The following is a 25,056-nucleotide window of genomic DNA, read 5'->3' as shown; positions in this document are numbered from 1 at the left end:
AGATTACTTTGGCTATCCCAAATTTTAGGATGGTTTGTTCTACCTATTTCTGTGAAAAATGCCATTGGAATTTTGATAGGGACTACATTTAATCTGTAGATTGTTTGGGGTACTATGGATATTTTAATAATACTAAATTTTCCAGTTTATGAGCATGGGTGACTTTACCATTATTTGTGTCTTGTACCATAATTTATTTGTTCATCTACTGATGGTCAATAGATTATTTCTGCCTCTCAGATATTGTAAATAATGCAACAATCAATATAGGATTGTAAATATCTCTTCAAAATCCTGTTTTCAATTCTTTTGGATAAATACCCAGACATGGGGTTGCTAGATCACATGATAGTTCTATTTTTAATTTTCTTGTGGCAACTTTTTTTTTTTAAGGATTTTATTTTCAAAGAGAGGAAGAGGGAGAGAGAAAGAGAGGGGCAGAAGCATCGATGTGTGAGAGAAACAATGATCAGTTGCCTCTCACATGCCCCATAATGGGGACCTGGCCCAAACCAGGCATGTGTCCTGAATGGGAATGGAACCTAGGACCTTTCAGTTCACAGGCTGGTGCTCAATCCACTAAGCCACCCCAGCCAGGGCTAGAGGAACCTTAGTACTGGTTTCCATAATGATTGCACCATTTTACATTCCCAACATCTCACAAGATGTCCAACAATGTCCAACAATGGCCATTCTAACAGGCATGAGATAATATCTTATTTTTTTCTTGCATTTTTCTGATATTAGTAAAATTGAGCATCTTTTCATATACCTGTTGGCCATGTGCATGCCTTCTCTAGAGAAATGTCTAAGACCTTTGCCCGATTTTAAAATCAGGTCTTTTTTTTTTTTGTAATTGTATTGTAGAATTACTTTATATATTTTGAATACGAAGTTTTTATCAGATGTATAGTTTGCAAATATTTTCTTTATTCTGTATGGTGGCTTTTTACTTTGTCAATTGTTTCTTTTGCTGCACAGAAGTTTTCAGTTTCGATGTATTCCCACTTATTTAGTTTTACTTTTGTTGCTTATGGAACTTTTATATTTTTATTTTTTTATTTTTAAAGTATATTTTATTGATTATGCTACTACAGTTGTCCCAATTTTTAAACTTTATTTTAAAGATTTTACTTATGTATTTTTTAGAGAGGGGAAGGGAGGGAAAAAGAGAGAGAGAGAAACATCAATGTGTGGTTGCCTCTCACATGGCCCCTGCTGGGGACCTGGTCTGCAACCCAGGCATGTGCCCTGAATGGGGATCGAACCTGCAATATTTTGGTTCACAGCCCACGCTCAATCCACTGAGCTATGCCAGCCAGGGCTTGCTTATGGTTTTTAATGTCAAATCTAAGAACTCAGCAGTAAGACCAATGTTTTGAAGATTTTCAAGTCTGACATTTAAATCTTTGATCTATTTTGAGTTGATTTTTGTGTCTGGTGTAAGATAAGTGTCCCTTTTTTTTTTTTGCCATGTGGATATCCAGTTTTCTTAACACTGTTTATTGGAGAGACTATGTTTTCCCTATTGTGTAGTTGTGGTATTCTTTTTGAGATCAGTGGATGCATGGATTTATCTCTTGGTTCTGTTTTGTTCCATTGGTCTATATGTCTGTCTTTATGCCAGTACCATACTGTTTTGATTACTGTATTATTCTAATATATTTTGAAGTCAGCAAGTGTAAGGTGTCCAGCTTTATTCTTATTCATTAAAAACTTTTTGATATTTGAGGTGTTTGGTGATTCCAATGAATTATAGGATTTCTATTTCTGTAAAAAAATGGTATTAGCATTTTGATAGGGTTTACATGAATCTCTAGATTGCTTCTGTTAGTATGGAAATTTTAACAAGATTAGGTTTCCTAGTCCATGAACACAGGATTTCTTTTTTTGGCTGTACAGTGGTATCTCGTTTTATTTGGCATTTCTCTATCAGTTAACAAAGTTAAGCAATATCAGCCATTTAGAGATCCCCTATGAATACCCTTTGTACATCTATCTATAATCTAGATATTATCTCTGCATCACTTGTTGATGTGAGACTCTCCCTGTCGGTGAGCCAATTGTCAACTTTGCCTCTTGTATCATATTTAAAATACATTCTTCATTTTGATATAATGTAACCCATTAACTTTTTTACCTTGTGGTTTGTGTCTTCTAGGTCTTGTTTAAGAAATCCTTTCAGCCCCACTCGCATCACAAAGATACCTTCCGACATTTTCTTCTTTGAACTTCATTCTTTTATCTTTCCATGCAACCTCAGTCCATCTGTAGTTCCCCTTCATACAAAGAGTGAGGCAAGGACCCAATTTTATTTTTCTCCAATACTGAGGCACTATTTCCTGTCTCCATTGATGTGTGGTGCCAGTTGTATCATCTGTCACGTTCTCTTGTGCACAGAGGTTTGTCTCTGGCTCACCGGGCTGGTATGTTCACCCACAATTACCACACTGTTTTTGTTGCTATGGCTTGGTGGCATGTGTTACTGTCTGGCAAGATGAGTCTTCCTTTTTGGTTTCTCTTTTCCAAAGTGACCTTACCGATTTAAGGACCTGTATCCTTCCTTAGACAATTTAGAGGACAAGGGTAGAGTCTCTAAAATAAAAATCCAACCGGAATATTTCTTGGGTTATACTGAATATATAGACTAATGGAAGGAAATTAGCATCATGATAATGTTATAACAACCAGTCCTTGGTGGTAGGCTGTCTCTTCATAATTCAGATCACTTTCTATTTCATTTTTTAAAGTTTTAAAATGTTCTCCAAAGAAATTTTGATTATCCCTTTGATACCTTACTTCCTAGACACTTTGTAATTATTTTTACTTGTCAAAGGTATCATGTTTTATATCTTTTAGTTGTTTCTTGCTATTGTAAGGAATGAGTGCTACTGAGTACTAAGTTCTTTTTCTAAAGATCTTGCTAAACTCTTACAAATTTTAATAGTTTGTTTATTGATTGTAGTGGGTGTTCTATACAGTTTGGCATTATTATTTGCAAATAATGACAATTTTAACTCTTCCCTTATGATCTTCTTACATTTTAATTCTTTCCTACATCTTTTCACATCGGCTAAAGCCAGTAGTATTGTGTTGACCAGTAGTGGGGATATCGGGGATCTTTGCCTCATTTCTGATCTTACAGGGTAATGCAGCAGAAGTTTTTAGAGTTAGATGCTTTCTGTGGGCCTTGGATATAAAGACTCCCAGTTGTTGACCATAATCCATCTTTCCATTCTTCAGTAGGATTTCTTATAATTTATTGAAATATATCACTTTAAATTTCTTTCAGCAATGTTTTATAGATTTCAGTGTAGAAGTCTTTCACCTCCTTGGTTATATCTATTTCTAAGTATTTTATTCTTTCTGATGCTATGTTAAATGGAATTTTCTAAATTTCCTTTTTTTGGATGGATTATTGTTAATATGTGGAAACAATGGTTTTTTATATTTTGATTTTGTGTCTTGCAAGTTCACTGAATTTTAAAATTATTTCTAACTTTTTTTTCCTGGAATGTTCAGGGTTTTCTGCATATGAAATTATGTCATCTTCAAGCAGAGATCATTTCACTTCTTTTCTGATTTTGATGCCTTTTATTACTTTTTTCCCAACTGCTCTAGCCAGGAAGGACCACAGTACTATGTTGAGTAGTAGTGGCAAAAGTAGGCAATCTCGCCTTATTCCCAATCTTAGAGGAAAAGCTTTCAGTTTTTTACTGTTCAGCATGATGTTGACTGTGTACTTGTCATATGTGGCCTTTATTAACTTTAGGTAATTTCTTTCCTAGTTTGTGTTATTTATCATGAGTGTGTTAAATTTTGCCAAATACTATATCTTCCACTATTGATAAGATTATATGATTTCCTCCTTTGTTCTGTGAATGTGGTAAATAACATTAACTTATTTTTGTGTGTTGAGCCATTCTTGCATACCAGGATAAATCCCACTTGTTTATGGTGTACAATCCTTTCATTATGATGTTGGATCCAGTTTGCTAGTATTTGGTTGAAGGTTTTTGCATTTCTATTGGCTTGCAGTTTTATTTTCTTGTCTGATTGGCTTTGTAATCAGGGTAATGCTGTCCTCATAAGTGAAAGTGGAAGTGTGCTCTCTCTCCAAGATAGACCAGACTGAAACCACTCCCTCATCAGCCCCCTGAAAAGTCACAATACTGAATACATGCTCTAACTTTTCCCTCCCATGGGAGAAGTGGGGCATTGGGAGTTTACTCTTGATAATGCTGTATCAGGAAGAGGGACTACAGAGAAGGGGTGCCATGAGTTTCCTCTTGGCTGATTTCATACTTGCCTGTGGTGCAGGGGCTTTTTAAGTGTTTTCCAAATTTCCCACAAAGGGAATTGGTGTGTGCATTATTAACTCAGTGTCTCATTGCTGGAGGGAGAGTCTGGTGCTTCCTATTCTACCATTTTGCTGATGTAACCCCCTACTTCTATGTCTTCTAATAAGCATTTATCATAATACATCAGCATTTTTGAAAATTCAAACATAAAATTATTGGAATCCAGCACTTAAGCAATGGTTGAGTGTGAGCTAATATATAAAAGAGAAAAAAATCTAAGGGACAAATTAATGATATATTTCTCTAGGTTTTCCTATCATTACTTTTACATGCTTAGATTATTAGGAACTAAAGTTTCTAGATCTTTTGTTAATCAACTGTCATGTGGTTCCTTTTGATAATGGACACTAAATAGTATAATGACAATTTTTTATTGAGGTATAATTTATATGCCATTATATCAATATTTACTCTTTTAAAGTGTAATGGACAATATTTTTGGCTGGAGTTTTATAAAAATCACCAAACTTCTAAAATAGATGTTTCTTCTATTATGCTATTTCCTTCCATCCCCTAAAAGGAAAGGGTATGATACTTATTAATAATTTAAGAAAGCATATCTGTCACAAGCTTAGACACCAGTAAGTTAAAGGAGGTATGGGGTTTAAATTTTCATTCTTTAATTCATCATCATTCTCCTTTTCTTTTTAAGTCCATGATTATGCTTATATAGATATACAGTTAACCCTTGAACAATGTAAGGGTTAGGGAGTTGACACCCCCCCCCCCACACCCACAATCAAAAATCCATGTGTAACTTTTGACTCCCCAAAGATTTAACCACTAATAATCTTCTGTTGACTGGGAACCTTACTAATAAGAAAAACAGTAGGTAACAGTCAATTAACATATAGTTTATATGTTTTATGTATTATATTCTGTATTCTTACAATAAAAGAAGTCAGAGAAAATAAAATACTAAGGAAAACATAAGGGAGAGAAATTACATTTACAATATTTATCCATAAAAATCCACATATAATGTCTGTCTGGAAAAAATCCAGCCACTGTTATTATACTGAGAACGGTTTGTTCATGACATCAATGTAATCTGGCAGCAAAGGAGAGTGGCCTGGGATGCACATGCATGAACAGTGATGACTTCACTGTACTAGTCAGTGGGGGCAGTAGATGCCAGTGGATGGGCATGTGTACTGTGTGGCCATCACATTCAAAATGACTGAGTGAGTAGAGCAAAAAGTCTTCATTGGCTTTTGCATTAATCTTGAACATTTCTCTGCAGAAACTATTCAGATGATTCATAAGGCTGCAGTTATGGGCAACTGGTGATTGGCAGTTTCATCACGACAGTGTGCCTGCTCATGCATCACATCTTCTGATGTGATTTTTGTACATAATGTTAAGACCAGTGGCTTACCACAGGCTGTGTTCTTACACCGCCTGCACAGAAAGAGGAGGCAGAGTAAACTCACCCCATATACACCTCAGCCCAGGCTCTTTGCCTGGTTTGTACTGTGAATGGGGGGACATGGAGAAAAAAGAAAGGCCAGTGACAACCAGCTGGTTATTTGCTGTTCTCAGGTAGCTTTCATGATTAATTTCCAATTTGGGGAAGCATGTCGATCATGAAAAGAGTGGTAGTGGAGTGCCATTAAAAGGTTCTGCTTGTGCAGGCAAAGCTGATCTAATTCAGTCTTCAGTAAATAAGCTGGGATTGTTTATCATGGAGGAAACGCAATTATCTTATACCTTGAGGCTATTTGACAGTATATAATAATTGATATTGATATTTGTGAATATAATTATATTGCATAGGCTCTTTGGCAAGTAGATATGTAATTATTTTATACCTGTATAAATGTTGTTGAGTTATAAAATTAGTCCTTATCAAAGCATAAAGGAAAATCACCTGTAATTTACCACCCAGAGATAAACATAAACATTTGTACATAATCAGATATATGACTTAAAATATTGGTACTATACTATATGTATGTAGTATAAGTGCCTGACAGTAAACTTTTTAATTGTAATGTAAGCACCTGACACTAAGGTTTCAATTACTGAGGTGAAGACATTCACCTCTAATAAAGATAATGTCACCTTTATGACATGGTTACTAGCAAAACATCTAGAAGTTCCCCTTTTAGAAGGTTCTGGTTGACCTAGATAACTGACTGAGTGACCCCACTCTTTTCCCTTCTCACACCTTAATTCCTGCTCTTAAGGTTTAATTTCACTAATAAAGAGTAAACCCTCAAAATGCTAGGCATACCACCCTCAACCCAATAAAGGCAGAACCCCAAGTCAAACAGCATTTTCTCCCTTTCTACCCACAACCTCATGCATATACCCTCCAATACCTGTGACTAGTAAACCTTTCTTTTTAGCATTCCCTGATGGTGCTGCTGAAGTGTGTCTTGTAATCATAGGAACTATGAGGGCTATGAGGGCCGCTCCAGCCACACATTTGCTCTCATAGGGAGATGTTTATGGGGGCTCCCACAGGTCCAAGTGAGTGCCCCCAGGTATCCTTTGCCAATAGCATCACCATGGATAGACTAAAATCAACATGAAAACAATGTCATTTTGCACACTATCTTTTTTTTTTTAAAGTGACTTTTCCCATTTATCTAGATGTTTTTCCAGCAGCTGATTTGTGTCTGCTGTGTTATTTTTATTGAGGATGTAGAGTAATTTATTTAATGTATCCCCTATGGTTTAACACGTAGGTGGCTTCCAACTGTTGACTACCAGAAACAATGTTGCAGCGAATGTACTTTTAGTTAGGTATTTATGTTCTTTGATAGCATCTTTAAGATCAATTCCTAGAAATAGAGATAATGTGCCAGAATAGGTATAATTTTAAAGTTATCCCAGTGCTCTTGTATGAATTTCTTATTGCTTCTGTATAAATTACCACAAACTTGGTATAAAACAACAAAAATGTATTATAGTTCTGGAGGTCTGAAGTCCTAAATTCAAGGTGTCAGCCAGGCTGCATTTCTATGGAGGTTTAGGGGAGAATCTGCTGCTTTGCCTATTCAGCTTCTAGAAGTCCCCTGCATTCTTTGATTTGTGGCCTCTTCCTCCATCTTCAAAGCCAGGAGTGTAGCATCTTCAAATCTCTTTCTCTCTGACTTCTGCTTCCCCGGTCATTGTCTCCCTTTTCCGACTCTGACTTTTTTCCTTGTGAGGATCCTTGTGACTACACTGAGACCACATGGATAACCCAGGATAATGACCCCATCTCAAGATGCTTAATTTACTCACACCTGGAAAGTACTTTTTGACATGCAAAGTAACGTATTCACAGGTTCTGGGGATTAAGACATAAATACTTTAGAGGGCCATTATTCTGACAATCATGGTCTTCAAAAAGAGTTTACCAAAGAGTATTCTTACTAACAGTGTATGAAGATTCCCATCACACTGAAATCAAAATGATTCTGAGCATTGAAAAAACTTTAAGCTTTAGCAATTAAATATTTCCTATGAAATTTCTTTTTTTTTGACATTAATTTGATACACGGTAAGACATTTTTCATATGCTTATTGACAATTTGAATGTATTGTTTTGTGAATTGTTTATTCATACCATTCTTTTTTGTTGGGGTATTTAAAAATTTTTTTCATTCATTTGTAAAAATGTTTATTTTTGTTATTTATGTGAAATTTTATTCAAGTTTCTTTAATTTTAAAAAAATCTTTTGAGATATTTAAAATTGTTGAAATGTCCTGAAGTTTAATCTATCAGTGTTCTATCTAGCATTTATTTTTTTTTAATTTAGAGTTTATACCTACATCTCTCAAAATGATGACTATTAATCTGCATTGCTTACTAGATTTGCTATGTTTTTATTTCACATATTTAGTTCTTTTCAGTGCTATTGGAATAAATCTTTGATTTTCCATGATATAAAGATCTGACTTTATATCCAACAAATTAAACTTCATCATCTCTTTATCACTAAGTTACTAACTTTATTACATACCATATATATGGATCTTATGAACAAAAGTTTCTGAACTTTCTATTTTAGTAGATATATCTATTTGTGTCTTTTTAAAATATTTTATTTATTTATTTTTAGAGAGAGGGGAAGGGAGAGAGAAAGAGAAGGAGAGAAACATCATTGTGTGGTTGCCTCTCATGTGCCCCCTACTGGGGACCTGGCCCACAACCCAGGTGTGTGTTCTGACTGAAAATTGAACCAGTAACCTTTTGGTTCACAGGCCGGTGATCAATCCACTAAGCCACACCAGCCAGTGGCTAAAGTTTAGTTTCTTTTAGAGAAAAACTGTTATTATATAAAGGTAGCTGTTATGTATTAACCATTTTCCCTATGTTAAGTAATATTAAAATTAATTTTCTTTTTCTACTATAGATGAAAAGGAATAATTTTAGTGACTTTATTATAATTCACTGTGAAACTAGCTTTAAGCTATGTTTAAACAAAACTCAGTGTGATATGCCTGCCTGAGGCAACTGACATTTCAAATTGTGATTCTTTTCACCCCCAAAGCAAGAACGTCTGCTCTTTCCTGTAGCTGGAGCTATTTAAATGAAGTTTATTTAATAGGTCAGAATCCAATTTGTGACTTCTGAGATTCTTTCATTTGCATTACAAATCATTTGAAGGTCATAAAGCAATTGACTAAAAAATATTGAAGAAAGACTCAAGTAAAACATTAATTTGAACTCTCTTATTTTTGAATATATGAGCACCTGGGCAGAGGGAATGAAAACATTGAACAAAATAATTTACAATGGCAATCAATAAGATTTTATAGGGGAGAGATTAAGTTATTCACTAGAACAAAACTTTAATCACTATCAGTACATGTGAATTAAGTACCAGTTCCATGATGCCCAAATTACATTATGAATGGCAATTCTTTCTTGTTTTCCAGGCCAGGGAGTAAAGAAAGTAAAACTCTTGAGTCTTGTACATTTGGTCTCAAGATATTCTGTTCATCAGCATCACGAGTTGATTAGAGACCTGAAACCAAATATTGCAATTGCCCAAACTCAGCCAAATATAAAATTTTTTTTGCTAAATTTAGTTTCACACCAAAATAGTGTATTTTGTTTTAAAAGAAATCTCCAGGTTCACATGACCTTTTTTTCTCTGTGTCTGATGCTTATGTCTGAATTGTCATTGTTTTATAGGGACTCCAGTATTGGATTATGACCTCCTCACCCGCCAATCTAGTAAGACCTTATAATCTCATTTTAGTTTTAATTTTAATATTTTAACCTAACTCTAGAATGTGTTTATTGATTTTTTTTTAGAGGGAGCGAGAGAGAGAAGCCTTAATGTGAGAGATAAACATTGATCAGTTGCCTCCCATATACACCCTGATCAGGGATGGAACATGCAACTTAGGTATGTGCCCTGATCAGGAATCAAACCCGCATCCTTTTGGTATATGGGACAATGCTCCAACCAGCTGAGCCACCTGGCCAGGAAAGGACCTCATTTTAATTTAATTACATCTGCAAAGAATTTATTTCCTAATGAAGTTACATTGAACATTTATCTTCAGTGTTTAGAACTTGAACACATATTTTTTAGGGATACAAGTTGATCCATAATCACACTTACCTTTACTTTGGTTTGGGGGTGTTTTTTTTGTTTTTTTTTTTTACCTCCCCTTCTCAAATTTTCTTCTTTCTTCTTCTTTATCTCTTTATCTACTTTATCTACTTTATCTCTTTTCTGGCTGTTTCTCAGCATGTAAACATATTCAAGACTCCATCTTAAAAGCAACAACAAATCCTATTTCACCCCTCCATTTGTTTTTATCTCCTACCCCTTCTGCTTTCTGTACCTGCAAATGTGTGTCTTATATTCATGTTTATGCTGTCTCTTCTGTAATTCACTGTCCATCAATTGCAATTTGACTTCTATTCCTCCACTGAGACTGCTTTTGGCAAAATTTTTAATGTTCTGTTGTTAAATCAATGGACACTTCTTTATTCTCCTATTATAAAACTTAATATCTCATTGTTTTTTTTTATCATCCTGGCTCCTTGAAACCAGCCCCTTCAAATTAAATCCTTTGATTTCTGTAGTGTTTAACTTAGAAGATGTTTCCTATCTCTTTGAATACTTCGCCATCTTGGAAGATTTTTCTTCCTCTACTCATTTCACAAACATTGGTGTCCTTCTCTGATTGATTTATCTTTCTCTTTTTCACTCAATAGACTTTTCTTAGTTAGTCTTATTTCCTTGCATTTGTTCCACATCATCTATATAGTTTAGACCTCCCAAAATGTATGTCTCCAGCCCATATTTCTTCTCTGAACTCCAGTCTTACGTTTGCAACTGGCTGTTATACATCATCTCTTGGATGTCTCACAAGCACTTCAAATGCAACAAGTTAAAATTGTACTCATCAGCTCTTACCCCTAAACTTATTCCTTGTTCTATATTATTTTTGTTCTTGGTGAGTGGCACTACTAACTAGCCATTATCCTGGTGGGAAACTTGAGTCCTCTATGCATTTCTTTTACCCAATATCTGGTTCTCGTATATATTAAATCACTTTGTATTGCTTTCCAATTAGTCCTTTTTTTTTCTCCAACATCACTTGAACTGGTTTAGATTAAGCCCGTATTTTCTTCCTGGATTCTGCAGTTATCACATCTTGTCCAATCTAAACCATTTTCTGTATTGTTGTCAGTTTGATTTCTCAAAATGCATTTGATGATGCTATTCAACTGAAAATCTTTTTTGAATCTCAATCATAGTTTCCAAGGAAAAGTTCCAAACTTCTTATGTCCTTTATGTAGCCACATCTCCTCTGTTTCATCCCTACAAAGCCCATTTATGCTGAAATATTTTTATCTGCTTGAATGTGTCATGCTGTGTTTTCTACATGAAAAATGTTTTCTCCTACTCTTTGCCCACTAATTTCTGTTCTCCTAATGACTCTTAAGGCAGAAAGTGTTCTCTGACCCTAAACTCCCTCATATGATTTGGATCCAGTGCCCTTTGATGAATCTTTTATATACTTCCATAGAATCATGTGTTGACCTTTATGCAGCTACATAGATGAGACCTTATTTTTTAAAAAAAATATCTCCAGAAATTAGCACATGGTCTGAAACATAAAATTCACTCAAAAGTATTTTGAATGAGTGAAGTCATTGATATGGACAACATTGACCTGAGTCAAGAGTAATAAGAAAAAGTGACAAATATGGGATCCTTGAGGGAAGACACATGTTTAAGAGGTAGGCAGAGGATGAGACTGGATAATGGAGGCCAAAGGATGGTCGCTTTCTCCAAAGAGGAGAACCAGAAGAGTGAGCCTGGTCATACATGCCAGGTTGTCTAGGACAGTGCTGAAAAACACCTGCTATCCTGACTCCTGTCCAGTTTAGCATTGTCTCAGGTTTTTCCTTTTTAATGAGGCATTGTTATGAATAATTACATTAAGGTACCCTGGGATGTGTTTGGAGAAGTAGATGCCAAGATCTGCTGCTCTGACTCTTCCAAAGACCAATGCACTCACTCCTGCAGCTACTGGGAGTGGTTGGCAGCCAGTAGCTCTGAACTAATTACTCCCTAAATACTTAAATGTAAAATCTGTTAACTTAATTCCAAGAATTGTATGCAGATAGAGTCAGCTTGTCTCATTTTATGACGGAAAAATATGATTCCACATTGGATACCACATCTTGGGACTGATAAGTAAGTGCAAAGGTACAAAGGCCCGTCCTTTCCCAGTTTGAACAATCATAAGAACCATCCCAGTTCCAGAGCTCCCCAGAATCAGACAGGGCCTTTGTTGTGACTGATTGCTGCATAGTTCTCCTTCTATGCAGTTGTACTTCTTTTACTTCTACCGTGTGTTTTGATGCCAAGAACACACTCCTATAAACATCCCGTGTGCCAGTCTTCATCTCTGAGTCTGCTGCTTGGGGAACCTGATCTGTGCAGGTCTCCACTTTTCACTTCTAGCTACTGCCTTGATATCATCAGGTAAGATGTAATGTGTATGTGCAGTTAGCAGATTTTTCACTTTGACATTTAATAACCTGAATTTTGTCCTGATCCTTCGCAGGTACAAAAACCAATACCTCCCTTTCAAAGACAACATAATGGTACTCACTGATAAAAATGAAGCATTTTAACACATAGGTTAAATCTATTTCCCTGTAGCCTAGAAACAGGTAACTCTTTCTATCTGCAGGTGGTGATAGAAGTATTTTAACACCTGGCATTGCAGCCAATTTGTGATGTGGCTTGTGCAACAACATGCAAAATACTCAAGGCTACCATGCCATTAGTAGGCAGAGTTAGTGGAAAATTAAAATTAGTTGGGTGTGCATGAAATATACCCAGAAAATAGAGCTTAACAGTCCTATTCTTGAGCTCATAGGATATAATGAATGCTATTTTTATGACTGTTTTGTTATTTTTGTATAATGAAATTACTTTATAATTTGATTAATAGTATTGTGTTTTCCAATATACTTTTTAAGCAGGAATGATGTAAGTAAAGTACATGGTTTATTTAATAAAAAATTAAGTCCAGACTTTGCATTTCTCAAAGAAATTGATGATGAACAGAATATATTTTGCACAAAATGTCAATATTACAGCCCATGACCACCTGAAAACCAAGAGACACCAGTCTGCTGAAGAAGCAGTATCATCTATTTCAAAAGTTGGTAGTTAGTTCAAAGGTTAGAACACAGAAGACGACTTTTTAGTGTCCAAAACTGATGATTTTACAAATGCACTTTCAGAATTTGCATTTATACATCACCCTAGAAAGCATGATTTTTTGCAACTAGATCAAAAAGTAATTTTTCTAAAATAATTTCTGGCTCATTTTTTATTCAGACTTTTCATGTACAGCTATGAAAATCAAACCGATAATTCACTTTATCAGTGAATAAATAATATTAGAGACAAATAAGAAATTATTAAAGAATGTAAACATGCTGGTTTTATTAGCAGAAGAACTTCACAAATACCCAAATATTTACAATGTTACATTAATGAAAAATGATTAAAATACAAACCCAGTGAATTTCAATGATGATTCAATTCTTCATTCAGTTCATGGAATCAGAGTTAAACTTTTGGAAGTTTATTATATCAAAGGTGAAACAGCTAATATTGTGAATAAGTTTAATATTAAATTTCTTGCTAAAAAAGTATGGGTTTAACAGTGAAAATACAAAACAAATTTTATTAAGAAGCACAGACTTGTGGGAAAAATAATGTTCTTATTACAAAATAGAACTGGATGTGGAACCCACCTGATGTGCAACTACATCCAAAGCTCTGATGTTCTACCAATCCAAACAGAAGCATCAGCTGTCCAAATGGAGACATACATCTACATAGAGGACAATTAACTTAGAAAGCTGTTGTAATGAAGCCTACCTTGAATTATAACATATTTTAGAAAGTGAACACTTTCTTTATCCTTCACAATTCAGAATGCTTGAGCCTTTGAAGAACTGTTTTGCAAATCAACCTATGCTACCATATTAGTATTGGGCTATTTTTGGAAACAGGCCCTCCAAATTTTTCTTGCACCTATTCAAAATCAGTTTGAGATCTTTAATGAAAACATTCAATGAGTGTAGTACCCAACACCTTCAATTTTTGAAGCTTTTAGGAAATTGCAATTACTAAATCAAAAATTTCACCATGGAAGATGTTGAACTTGATCCTCATACACAAGAGAAGTACTCAATAAATTAAACAAGGGCAGGTTATTGTATGAGATTTGATTTCCAAAATCTCTAATTCCACTTTGTAAAATGTAACCGTTGGGAACTTTTAACTGGATGAATTTATATTATATCTAGAGAAAATAAAATTTAGAAGATTTGCAGCATCTAAAATTAGTGAAGCATCAGAAGAATCACAGGCGCTTTATTTGACAATTACAGTGAAAGGTTACTCAGATGGTGGCAAAAAGATAGTGTTTGTGGAAATGTTGGGGCTGAAATATTGATACATGAGTGGTGGCCATGAGATGTGTGTGGCAGCACTCCAGCCTCAGCCTTAGCCTTTCTTCCTCTGTCCTTCCCTGGTGTAGACTTCCGTTGCAGACTGACAATTCTCCCAGGCTTCTTTAGGTCTCTTCCCATTTTTCCTGTGTTCCCTTAATAAAATCCTTCCACATTTAACCCCATATTTGCATCTGTGTTTCAGAGAACTGGGGCTAATGCAACATTTCACTCAAAAAATAGAATTGACATTATCCTTCATTTAGTAATTTGCTTTTTGCTCTGAGCTTATCAGGACTTCAGCATTCTTTAAGAGTATTTTTTCAATTAATAATATTTTGACATATAGAAAGTCAACTAATAGTGTCAATTCTTCAGATTTCTTAACCATAAAATGCAACTTTATCATCTAGACCAAGGAATATTTGAGAGTGAAAGAAAGTGCTAAAATATTATATACATTGAGCTATTTTTTGATAGAGTCCTACCCCAAAACTTTTTTCAAAACTTAAATTCTTTCTAAAAATAGAGAAATAGCACATATTTGTGTACATGAAAACAAAATTTTATTGTAAAAAGCCTTGATGGATTGTTTAACTTTATTAAGGTATAAATGATATGCCAAAAATCCATTCACACATTTAATACATTCTGATAAATTCATACATATGTATATACCTGTGATACCATCATCACAACCAAGATACTAAATATATTTTTCACCTCCAAAAGTATCCCTCTGTTCTTTTTTTGTAAGAATACTTTATATGAAATCTATTCTCTTAATATATTTTAAAGTGCACAATACCGTATTGTTTAACTGTAGATACTATATTGTACAGTAGACTTCTAGAACTTACTCATCTTGCATAACAGGAACTTTATATTCATTGAAAAACAATTCCTGACTTACTTTTCTTCCAAGCCCCCAGCAACCACCATTCCACTCTTTGCTTCTATCAGCTTGTCTATCTTAGGTCTCCTATGTAAGTGGAATCATATGGTATGTGTCCTTCTGGCTTTGTGACTGGCTTTTGTGACTGGTCTCCTATGTAAGTGGTATTTGTCCTTCTGGTATTCGTGACTGGCTTATGTTAGTTATTACAATGTCCTCTCAGTTTATCCATGTTGTCACAAACGGTAGGATTTCCTTCTTTTTTAAGGCTGGATAATATTCCATTGCATGTATAGACCTCATTTTCTTTATTCATTTATTGTAGATGGGGATTTGGTTGCTTCCATATCTTGGATACTGTGGACCAATGTTACAATAAACATGGGGGTGCACATATCTCTTTGAGGTCTTGATTTCAAGTCATTTGAATATATACTCAGAAGATGTATTGCTGGATTAAATACACAGTGGTATATTATTTCATGCATATTCAGATGGCTGTTGTAAAAATTTTAAAAAGTGTTGGCAAGGGTGTGGATAAATTGGAACCCTGATACATTGTTGGTGGGAATGCACATTGGTGCAGCACTGTAAAAAACAGTATGGAGGTTCCTCAAAAAATTAAAAATAGCAGTGCCCTATAATAATTTTTGAACATTAAAAATAAAAGGAACAATTATAGCCCTGGCTGGCGTAGCTCAGTGGATTGAGTGCAGGCTGCGAACCAAAGCATCGCAGGTTCGATTCCCAGCCAGGGCACATGCCTGGGTTGCAGCAACCGCCCCCAGCAACCACACATTGATGTTTCTCCCTCTTTCTCTTTCTCCCTCCCTTCCCTCTCTAAAAATAAATAAATAAAATCTTTTAAAAAAAGGAACAATTATACTTGATACATATTAACACTGTAATAGCTTCTGAGACTTGTCTGTTGCTGATACCATATCAACTCATAAGTGTTTAATGATAAATTTTTGTTCAATACCTACCTGCTGCCTAGAAACCTGAGGGTCTGTAGCTGTGATTCAAGGGCCACTCAGGGAGAGGCACATGCCAACCAGGGTGTGTCTGGGACCTGCTCCCTCAGGTTAGAACTGAAGCAGCCCACCTATTTCATGTGCTTTACATGTCAGTTCTGTATAAACATTTCCTTTTTCGAAATAAATTGCTTCTAAAAGTATTTGAAAACTACTAGCCTAGTAATTTCATGTACTTTAAAGCAAAAAAAGTGTCTAAAAGTATTCTACCATTTACACTTTCAACTCCTGTAAAGTAGGCTGTTCCTGTGGATTGCTCCCTTCTCGTTATTCTGAATTAGTTTTATTGTTTATTTTTTGTGCATACCTAAATGAGGTGGAGGGAGAGGTTTTTTAAATTACTTTATTAGGCTGGAGACTTTTATTTTTTAAATAGTAATGTGCGTTGTCTAGTTCCTTCCCCTCTTTCCAGTATTATCCCCCTCCCCCTCCCTTCTGATCATTTTCAGTCTGTTCCATGTTTCCATTCCTGTGGTTCTATTTTGTTCATTAGTTTATTTTGTTCATTATATTCCACTTATAGGTGAGGTCATATGGTATTTGTCTTTCACCAAGTAGCTTGTTTTATTTAGCATAATATTCCTAAGTTCCATTCATGCTGTCGTAGAAGGTAGGAGTTCTTTCTTCCTTCTGTGTAGTATTCCATCATGTAGATGTACCACAGTTATTTGATCTACTCATTTACTGATGGGCACTTAGGCTGTTTTGGGGTGGATGGGGGAGGGCAAAGGGGGAAAAATTGGGACAACTGTAGTAGAATAAAAATAAAAAATTATTTAAATGCTTAGAATATAAATAATAATGTGTATTTTATTTTAAATTTAATTTAATTTTATTTTAAATTTTATTTTTGTTGTTCAAGTACAGTTTTCTGTCCTTTACTCCCATCCCAGCCCACCTACCCATCCCTCCCTCCTTCCCTCCCATTTCCACCCCTCCTAGTGTTTGTCCATGTGTCCTTTATACTTGTTCCTGTAAACCCTTCCCCTTTTCCCCTGACATTCACCTAAAATTCCCTCCCCTCTCCCCTCTGGTCAGTGTCAGCCTGTTCTCTATTTCAGTGTCTTAGGTTATATTTTGCTTGTTTGTTTGTTTTGTTGTTTAGGTTCCTGTTAAAGGTGAGATCATATGGTATTTGTCTAATGTGTATTTTAAAGTAGGAATGCAGTCACAGTGAAAAGAAAATATGTACTCATGAAAATTAGTTTACAGAGACTTATGGTGACATTATATTCTGTTTGAAGAAAATGATAATACTGAAAAGAAAGAACACAGGTCCTTTATGTTTAAAATTCTATCAAAATCTGACTGCCAAATAGTGTTGAAAATTAGATATGACCTCTACTTATAGAAAGATTTAATCAAAAGATAAATATAATTACAATTAGAATGTTAAAAGATGATGGGAACTAATGTGAGATTATAATAGTTTTGGTATTAACATGTTTCAAAGATCTCTGCTACATAAATTGTGCCACAGTTATACTTAGCTGACTATATTAAAAGCATTTGTAATATATTTTCAAAAATAGTATCATTTTGTAAAAATTTTTAATCTTGATTATTATCCTTTGAATGTATTTTTTAATTTTTACTTTTAATTATTCACATATAGTTGTTGAATATTATATATAGTTATTGGTGAATCTCATTTTACTTGTTTTATTTACTTATACATTCTTAAAACAAAGTACTTGGTGCAAAGCCATAAGAAAAATAAAGTTTTATGAAAGTTAAAATAATCAAACCAACACATTATGAGTACTACAAAATATCTCTTATGTCCTTGGAGAAAAATTACTTTACTTTAATATTGCTTAATTGGTAATATTAATATATATTTTAAAACACAAAAAGGATATAGCACGGAAAGATAAAAGCAGGCTCTACAGAAACACATGTTAGCAAGGTGTGTGCAGCATTTTCAAGAGTGTTGTTAAATCTGAATTACATGGGTTTACAGGAACAAGTGTAAAGGACACATGGACAGAAACTAAGGGGGGTGGAAATGGGAAGGGAGGTGGGGAGGGCTGGGGGGTGGGATGGGATGGGAGTAAAAGAAAACTGTACTTGAACAACAATTAAAATTAAATTTTAAAAAGTCTGAATTACATGGATGTCAGTGTCGGTTGAGTCTTTCTCTGCTGTAGGACAGGAACTTTTCATCAGATTTCATCAGACTATATCCTTTGTGTAAATTCTTTAATTGCTTTAATATCATGCTAAGCGATTAATCTTCAAAATAATCCTCCTTTCAAGTGGCCAATTCTGATACAATGCTTGGTTTGAGAATGTGAACTTGTTTCGTTACAGTTGATATATTTAGGAACAAATTGAACTTAATGTGAATTATGAATTTCAATTTACTTGTATGTGATTTTTGTGATTTATCTATGTGAAACACTAGGTACACCCTCTGCCTACTTTCTAGTCAGAATTTACATGCCTCCTATGTGCAGCATTTACTCACCTCTTTTTAGGATTCCCCCAGCTATTATCTCATTACAGTGTCTTCTCAGAATCATGGATCTTGTCACCTAATTGGGTTCAGGTGTACATGAGGATCCTTGGCTGTGGTTCCTTTGAACACTGTTGCCCCTGAAGAATATTCCCCCTCCACACTCAATACACAGTGGTGGGAGAGACCTAGAAGAACCCCTTACAGATAAAGGAGGAAAACAGAAGGCACACAGCAGTCCATGCCCCATAGAATTCTGTCACCCAGACAGACACATGTTGCCAATTCCCTGACTAGGTCTCAGTCCTACTTCCTGGAAGTTGTTTTCCATGACTATTGTCTCTGCTGCTGGGGTCATGGCTCTACTCTCTTTCCCTTTCAAGTCATCCTCCCTTTTCCCCCAAAAGTTGTCTGTATTTTCCACTGCCTCAACCTCGCCTGATGCTTATGATTTTATATGAGGGTTTTTGAAGCTTGGAGTTCAGGGGCAGGTGGACGTTGACAGGTGTAGATGAATACCTGTGACATCACTTTAGAGGAAGTGATTCGTGGCAGTCCAAACACCTCTTTATTTCTCACTGTCTCCTTCTCTTCCAATCAAAGCTAATAAATTGTTTTAAAATCATTTTGGGACTTTTATGTATCAATTTATAATCCATATTTTTATATCATGCCACAAATACAAATCGTTTTGAGTAAGCCCTTTTCTACTTGGGTCCTGTGAGACGGTTATGGGAAAAGCCCTTAAGATTCTTGGAAACTCTCTAAGATTCTATGAGATATGGCCTTGGATTTTTCTGAGGTATTTACAAAGATCATACAGCCCTACTCTGGATTTGACCTTATCCTGGAAGTTACTAGGGATAAGAGAAAGTTTTATTTTCAAACCTGGTGAATCCTAAATTAGATTTAATAGCATATTATTGCTCTCCTTTCACATTTTGTCACAGTGAAAAGAAGCCTCATAGAACTTTCAATATTCTACCTAGAAATCTCTTTAGTTATATTTTTAAATTCTTTACATACATTTCCTTTTCTATACTACCAAACTTTCTAACACTACATAAAAAAGATTTCCCTATCTTCCGGATTCCAATAACATCTTCCTTACTATCATCTGGGCACTTATTCAAAGCCTCCTCTGAGCCCTATGCTTCCACTAACACTCTCCTACAGTCACCCAGCTTTTGCCTGATCCTAAAGTCAGTGCCACGTGTTTTAGGGTTTTGGTATGGAAATCTCCTCTTCCACGCTTCTAATTTTGTTCCGATTACCTATTACTGAATAAAAAAACCGTCCCCAAACTTAATGGTATAAAGTAATCATTTTATTAAACTCCTGAATCTTATGGATTAGGGACTTAGGTAGATCACAATTTATTTTAGATATTAGATCACTAATTTAGATAGATCACTGGTATTTAAATAGCAGGTGTGGCATTTCTCTGTTCCTCAATGTCTAGGTTCTTACCTGGAAAGACTTACAGACTGAGGGTGTGTTGATAGCTGGGGAATGGAGAGATCTGGAAGTATCTTCACTCACATGCCAAGAATTTGACTCTGGTGGTTGTCTGGAAACCTACACATGGTCTTTCCTTATGGTCTGGGCTTGTTCACAGAATGGTGACCTCAGTCCTGTTACATAGTGGCTTAGGGCTCCAAAGGTGAGCATTCTTTTTTTAAAATATATTTTATTGATTATGTTATTACAGTTGTCCCATTCCCCCCACCCGGATTTATTCCCCTCCACCCTGTACACACCCTCCCACCCACATTCATCCCCTTTAGTTCATGTCCATGGGTCATACATATAAGTTATTTGGCTTCTCCATTTCCTATATTGTTCTTAACCTCCCCCTGCCTACTTTGTACCTACCATTTATGCTACTTATACTCTGTACTTTTTCCCCATCTCTCCTCCTCCCACTCCCTGCTGCTAACCCTCCATGTGTTCTCCATTTCTGTGATTCTGTTCCTGTTCTAGTTGTTTGCTTAGTTTCTTTTTGTTTTTGTTTTTGTTTTAGGTGTGGTTGTTAATAATTGTGAGTTTGCTGTCACTTTACATGTTTTTTATCTTCTTTTTCTTAGATAAGTCCCTTTAACATGTCATATAATAAGGGCTTGGTGATGATGAACTCCTTTAACTTGACCTTATTTGAGAAGCACTTTATCTGCCCTTCCATTCTAAATGAAAGCTTTGCGGATAGAGCAATCTTGGATGTGGGTCTTTGCCTTTCATTACTGGGAATACTTCTTTCCAGCCCTTCTTGCCTGTAAGGTCTCTTTTGAGAAGTCAGCTGACAGTCTGATAGGAACTTTTTTGTAGATTACTGTCTCCTTATGTCTTCCTCCTTCTAGGATTCTCTCTTTCATTTTTATCTTGGCTAATGTAATTATGATGTGTCTTGGTGTGTTCCTTCTTGGGTCCATCTTCTTTGGGACTGTCTGAGCTTCCTGGACATCCTGGAAGTCTATTTCCTTTGCCAGATTGGGGAAGTTCTCCTTTATTATTTGTTCAAATAACTTTTCTACTTGTTGCTTTTCCTCTTCCCATTGTGGTACCCCTATAATTCGGATGTTGGAACATTTAATGATGTCCTGGTGGTTCCTAAGCCTCTCCTCATTTTTCTGAATTCTTGTTTCTTCATTCTTTTCTGTTTGGTTGTTTCTTTCTTCCTTGTGGTCCAAACCATTGATTTGGTCCTGGTTTTCTTCCCATCACTGTTCGTTCCCTGACATTTTTCTTTTTCTTTTTTTATTTTAATCATTGTTCAAGTACAGTTTTCTCCCTTTTACTCTCAATCCAGCCCATCCACCTAACCCTCCCCTCTTCCCTCCCATTACCACCCTCCCCCTAGTTTTTGTCCATGTGTCCTTTAAATTTGTTACTGTAAACCCTTCCCATTCTCCCCTGAAATTCCCTCTTCTCTACCCTCTGGTCACTGTCAACTGTCCTCTGTTTCAGTGTCTTTGGTTATATTTTGCTTGTTTCTTTGTTTTGTTGTTTAGGTTCCTGTTAAAGGTGCGATCATATGGTATTTGTCTTTAACTGTCTGGCTTGTTTCGCTTAGTGTAATGCTTTCCAGCTCCATTCAAGCTGTTGCAAAGGGTAGGAGCTCCTTCTTTCTTTCTGCTGCATAGAATTCCATTGTGTAAATGTACCATTGTTTTTTTGATCCATTCATTTACTGATGGGCATCTAGGTTGCTTCCAGCACTTAGCTGTTGTAAATTGTGCTGTTATGAACATTGGGATGCATAGGTTCTTTTGGACTGGTGTTTTAGTATTCTTAGGATAAAGTCCCAGCAGTGGAATTGCTGGGTCAAAAGGCAGATCCATTTTTAGTTTTCTGAGGAAGTTCCATACTGCTTTCCATAGTGGTTGTACCAGTCTGCAGTCCCACCAGCAGTGCACTAGGGACGCCTTTTCTCCACAACCTCTCCAACACTTGTTGTTTGTTGCTTTGTTTATGATGGCCATTCTGACTGGTGTGAAGTGGTATCTCATTATGGTTTTAATTTGCATCTCTCTGATAGCTAGCAATATTGCACATCGTTTCATGTGTCTTTGGATCTTCTGTATGTCTTCCTTAGAGAAGTGTCTGTTCAATTCCTTTGCCCATTTATTAATTGGATTCCTTGTCTTCTTAGAGTGTGGTCATGTAAGTTCTTTATATATTTTGGAAGTTAAACCTTTGTCTGAGGTATCATTGGCAAATATGTTTCACCATATATTTGGTTCTCTTTTAATTTTGATACTGTTTTCTTTAGCTGTGCAGAAGCTTTTAATTTTGATGAGGTCCCATTTGTTTATTCTTTCCTTTCTGTCCCTTGCTCTAGGGGACATGTCAGTAAAGCAGTTTCTGCATTAAATATCTGAGATTTTCCTACCTACATTCTCCTCTAGGACTTTAATGATACCATGTTTTATATTTAAGTCTTTTATCCAACTTGAATTTATTTTTGTATAAGGTGTAAGTTGGTGCTCAAGTTTCATTTTTTTGCACGTGGCTGTCCAGTTCTCCCAACACCATTTGTTGAAGAGGCTATTTTAACTCCATTTTATGTTGCTGCCTCCTTTGTCAAATATTAATTGACCATAGAGACTTGGGTTTATTTCTGGGCTCTCTGTTCTGTTCCATTGGTCCATGTGCCTGTTTTTATGCCAGTACCAGGCTGCTTTGATTACAGTGGCCTTGTAGTATAGTTTAGTGTCAGGTATTGTGATTCCTCCTACTTTACTCTTCTTTCTCAATATTGCAGCAGCTATTCGGGGTCGTTTATGATTCCATATAAATTTTTGAAGTGTTTGTTCCATGTCTGTGAAATGTGCCATTGGTACTTTAATAGGAATTGCATTGAATGTGTAAATTGCTTTGGGTAGTATGGACATTTTGATGATATTAATTCTTCCAACCCATGAACACGGTATATGTTTCCATTTGTTTGTGTCTTCCTTGATTTCTTTCTTCAGTGTTGTGTAGTTTTCTGAATACAGGTCTTTTACCTCTTTGGTTAGGTTTATTCCTAGATATTTTATTTTTTCTTTTTTGCTATTTCAAATGGGATTTTTTCCTTGATCTCTGCTTCTGCTGTTTCATTGTTGGTGTACAGAAATGCCTTTGATTTCTGAATATTGACTTTGTATCCCACTGTTTTGCCAAATTCATTTATTAGGTCAAGCAGTTTTTTTGGTGGAGTCTATAGGATTTTCTATGTACACTATCATGTCATCTGCAAACAGTGACAGTTTTGTTTCCTCCTTTCCGATTTGGATGCCTTTTATTTTTTTTCTTGTCTGATCGCTGTGGCTAAAACTTCCAGTACTATATTGAATAGAAGATGTGAAAGTGGACAGCCCTGTTTTGTTCCTGATCTTATTGGGAAAGATTTTAATTTTTGCCCATTGAGTATGATGTTGGCTGTAGGTCTCTCATATATGGCCTTTATTATGTTGAGGAATGCTCCCTCTATTCCCACTTTGCCAAGTGTTTTGATCATAAATGGGTGCTGTACCTTATCAAATGCTTTTTCTGCATCTATTGATATGATCATGTGGTTTTTGTCTTTGCTTTTGTTTATGTGATGTATTACATTTACTGATTTGTGAATATTGTACCATCCTTGCATCCCTGGAATGAATCCTACTTGGTCATGGTGTATGATCTTTTTAATGCATTGTTGGATGCGGTTTGCCAGTATTTTGTTGAGGGTTTTGGAGTCAATGTTCATCAGTGATATTGGCCTGAAGTTTTCTTTCTTTGTTGTGTCTTTATCTGGTTTTGGAATTAGGATGATGTTGGCCTCATAAAAAGAGTTTGGGAGTCTCCAATCTTTTTGGATTTTTTGGAATAGTCTGTGAAGGATAGGGGTTAGCTCTTTCTTAAATGCTTTGTAGAATTCTCCTGTGAAACCATCTGGTCCAGGGCTTTTGTGTGTTGGGAGTTTTTTGATTACTGCTTCAAATTCTTTTGTTGTTATTGGTCTGTTTAGGCTTTCTGCTTCTTTTTCATTGAGTTTTGGAAGATTATATTTTTCTAGAAAGTTGTCCATTTCACCTAGGCTTTCAAATTTCTTGGCATACAGTTCGTCATAGTAATTTCTTACAATCCTTTGTATTTCTGTGGTACCTGTTGTAATCACTCTTCTTTCATTTCTGATTGTGTTTATTTGGGTCTTCTCTCTTTTTTTCTTGATGAGTCTGCTTAAAGGCTTGTCAGTTTTGTTTATCTTTTCAAAGAACCAGATCTTGGATTCATTGATCCTTAGAATTGTGCTTTTAGTCTCTGTGTCATTTAATTCTGCTCTGATCTTGGTTATTTACTTCCTTCTGCTTGCTCTGGGCTGTCTTTGTTGTTGTTCCTAGAGTTCTTGTAGACATAGGGTTAGGTTGTTTGTTTGGAATATTTCTAACGTTTTTAGGTGGGCCTGTATTGCTATGAACTTCCCTCTCAGGATTGCCTTGGCTGTGTCCCATAAGTTTTGGGTTGTTGTGAGTTCGTTTTCATTTGTTTCCAGAAACCTTCTGATTTCTTCCCTAATATCAATCTTGACCCATTCATTGTTTAATAGCATGCTATGTAATCTCCATGATTTTGAGTGTTTTGTTTTTTTTTCCTTTGGGTTGGTTTCTAGCTTCATTCCCTTGTGATCCGAGAAAATGCTTGGTATGATTTCAATTTTCTTGAAATTCTTGAGGCTTGTTTTGTGTCTTATCATGTGGTCAATCTTTAAAAATGTTCCATGTACATTTGAAAAGAATGTGTATTTAGCTTCTTTTGGATGGAGGGCTCTGTATATATCAGTAAATCCATTTCATCAAGGATATTGTTCAATGCCACAATATCTTTGTTGATATTTTGTT

At 35.6% G+C, this 25,056-nt stretch overlaps 1 non-coding gene across 1 annotated transcript; it reads left to right on the top strand.

The window, feature by feature from the left end:
* Positions 1 to 5,724: 5,724 nt before the first annotated feature.
* On the top strand, positions 5,725 to 5,854 carry LOC123816613. The gene has a single exon (XR_006785316.1). It is a non-coding gene; the product is annotated as a small nucleolar RNA SNORA51 (small nucleolar RNA).
* Positions 5,855 to 25,056: the final 19,202 nt, after the last annotated feature.

This window comes from Phyllostomus hastatus, unplaced genomic scaffold (genome assembly GCF_019186645.2).
Source record: "Phyllostomus hastatus isolate PE091 unplaced genomic scaffold, TTU_PhHast_1.1 phas_contig_209, whole genome shotgun sequence".
Taxonomy (NCBI): domain Eukaryota; kingdom Metazoa; phylum Chordata; class Mammalia; order Chiroptera; family Phyllostomidae; genus Phyllostomus; species Phyllostomus hastatus.
The sequence above is the reverse complement of the archived record's forward strand: the minus strand, read 5'-3'. Positions and strand labels throughout refer to the sequence as shown.